We start from the raw sequence: 3,063 nt of genomic DNA, 5'->3' as shown, positions 1-3,063 counted from the left end.
ACGCCTCGCACGGTGTCTGACCCGGGTGCCTCTGACTTTTGTCATCAGAGACGATCCTCTCGACCGCCCCTCACGCTTTGGGGAAAAGGGAGAGGACTCGGTAGCACGGGAAAAGCCATCCATCCGCCCTTCCTTTCCGTCTTCACGGCTCCTTCTCGTGGAAAACGAGGAAGCCGTCCAGAGGAACGGAACACTGACCCGGGCCAAAGCGTGGCCCAGCCTGAGCCTCCAAAACCTTCTGCTAAGTGAGAGGTGCCAGACATCCAAGGCGACCTACGTTGCGATTCCACACAGAGGAGAGAGCTAGAACGGTCCAACCCTAGAGGGCGACAGCAGATGGCGGCGGCGGCGGCGGCGGCGGCAGCGGTGGTGGTGATCGTGGTGGGGCAGATCCGGGAGTGGGGCCGTTTTTTCTTTCGGGGGGAGGGGATGGAAACGGAAACCTTCTGGAAATAGATAGCCATGACGGATGCGCCACCTTGGGGAGAGAGACTCCCGAAGGCCACTGGCTTGTGCCCCGTGGAAAGGATGGATTCGGTGGGATGGGAATTCTACCTCCGTGTAGAGCGTGTGGTAAACCACGAGGTAGGTGGGTGGGTGGCCTCCCTGCCTCGCCTCCACCTAGACGTCCACACACAGAGACCGACGAGGGAGGGAGGGAGGGAGGGAGGGAGGGAGGGAGGGAGGGAGGGGAGGGAGGGAGAGAGACAAGACTGACAGAGGCCGAGGCCGAGGCCGAGGCAGTGAGCGAGTAAGTGATCGACCCTGGCCATAGGGATTCCTCAGAGGGCGTCTCTTGGCTCCCCAAACGAAGAATGTGTGTGGAGATCGAGAAAGATCACCGACCTAGGAGAACCAGCAAGACTTCCTCACCCGCCAGAGAGCCGCTGGGCCCCTGCCGTCCCTGCCACCGCCACCCCTACCCCTCGCCTTTGGCAGCGACGCCAACGAAAGGCAGGCAGACGAGTGGGAGAGTCGTGTGGTGGTGTCCCCCAAGGAAGGTGGGTCCATGCCGACGAGCGGTCGTCGGCGTGTGGAAAAGCCAGAGGCGGGCTGACTAGAAGGAGGGCGTCCTGGAGGAAGGGGCCAGGGTGTGAGGGAGAGAGGCCTGTTCCTCTTCCCCTGTCGGTCCCAAGTCAGGGGCCCAAAGGAGGAAAGCTGTCCGTTCCTTTCCGACTCGGACGGTTCGGGCGGAACCGACCGATCCCCGCGGCGGCGCAGTCGGGGCTTTCTGGACCAGAACCCCTCTCTCTGTCGCCTTTCGACCACACGCACGCTTTAGAGGCCAAGGGAAAATGGATCGGGTCTCTCTGTCTCTCTCCCTAGAAAACAAGGGGCCGGGGGCCGAGCCCGTGGACGAACGGTCAAGTAGCGCCCCCCACCCCGGCCCCCGGCTTCGACGGCCCAGGTTTTCACCGGTTCGGATCCTGGGCGCAGCCCCAGACCCAGCATCGCCCTTCAAGCCACGCCGAGGCGGCGTCCCACATAGCAGAAACGCGAAAGACCTACCACTGGAACCTACAACTATGGACGGGACGGGACGGGACGGGGCGGGGCGGGGCGGGGCGGGGCGGGGGTGGGGGGGGCGGCTTTGGGGAGCAGGAAGAAAGAAAAAATAAAAGAAACACAAGGACGGTCATCGCGATAGTTCTTTCCACTTCCATCCATATGTTAACAGGACCCAAGTTTCCCGACCTCCATTTGGATGTATGTTAACTAAATGGAGAAGCTATTCAAAGGACTCCTCTAAAGAAGTCCACGTTCTTCTTTCTAAATGATAATGAAAATCATTGTCACCACCGCTCTTCCGACCCTCCATGTCCAGACGGCCCTCCCGCCCCTCCCCATCCCCAACTCCCGCCCCGCCCCGCGCCGACCCCCGACCCCGGCATTCTCCACGCCCACCTTTCCCTCTCCACTCCTACCCCCCCCGTCCCCCGCCGCCCGGGACACCGCACCCCGCGCCCCCCCCCCCCCCCAATCCAGGCCGGGCCACCTGGTCGACCTCCTCGAACACTATATAAGAGGATGCCGGGCAGCAGGTGCGCCCGACAAGCGGCCTCCTCACCGGCCGGACGGATCAGCCTCGCGGGGGCGGGCGATGGGGAGGCGTTCGTCCAGGTCAGGTCAGGTCGGGGGAGGGAGGATGGCGCGCCGGCCGGCCTGGTGCGTGGCCTGGTCCCGATCCACCCCGCGTCTCGTTTCTCGGGCCGGGACGAGTACAGGCGGGGAGGCCGACTCGGTCACGGAAAGCGGCCTTGGGGAGGTTTTGGCGAACGTCCCTGTCCCGGGCCGTCTGCCGACTAGGGGACGGAGTCCTCCTCCATGCTCCTTCTCGCCCCCAGTCGGGCGGGTTGTGGGTCGCGCGGTCGACTTGGCCATTTCTTTTGAGGCATCCTGCCTGCCGGGGCTCCCTCCCTCGGGCCGGTGCGAGCGGTCCTCGGGCGGCCCGGGAATTTGGGCCGCAGCGAACGAACGAACGAAGCCCGTCCCTCTGCGTCGGCACCGATGAGACACAGCCCTGGTGGATGGAGCCGCTTTCCTCGGGTTTCCTTTTGCTTTCGGCCGCTGCTGCCACCAAACGCTCCCTAAACGATAGGAATGAAAACGGGAACCGTTGGCATAATAATAAGCGTTTTGGTTGGCGTGTTTCTTGGCTTTTGGGGACTCGAGAGGTATGATGGATGATCTCCGCATTGACGTTGGGAAGGTCTATTTCATCCCAGTCGCACGAACCCGAAAACGTGGCGGCTGGACGAGGGAGGGAGGGAGGGAGGGAGGGAGGGAGGGAGGGAGGGAGGCCAACCACGGGATTTCCGCACGACCAGCTGATGGACACGAGCGCCCCGTGAGCCGGGCGGAGGGCAGCCGCCCGGGTCTCGCAGCTACGTGCCCGCGGAACCCTCGGGACTGCGAGAAGCCGGAGCGACCCGCAGCCATGTGGCGCTCGGCGCGGACATCTGGTCGACCCGCGCGCCACGGGACCCGGGGCCCGAGTCCGGGCCGGGCCGCCGGTCGACCCGGCAGGGCGGCTGCCCCGGGGGCCTCGCGGCTGCTCGTCCG

Source organism: Equus asinus, unplaced genomic scaffold, assembly GCF_041296235.1.
Source record: "Equus asinus isolate D_3611 breed Donkey unplaced genomic scaffold, EquAss-T2T_v2 contig_194, whole genome shotgun sequence".
NCBI classification, from domain to species: Eukaryota; Metazoa; Chordata; class Mammalia; order Perissodactyla; family Equidae; genus Equus; species Equus asinus.
The sequence above is the reverse complement of the archived record's forward strand: the minus strand, read 5'-3'. Positions refer to the sequence as shown.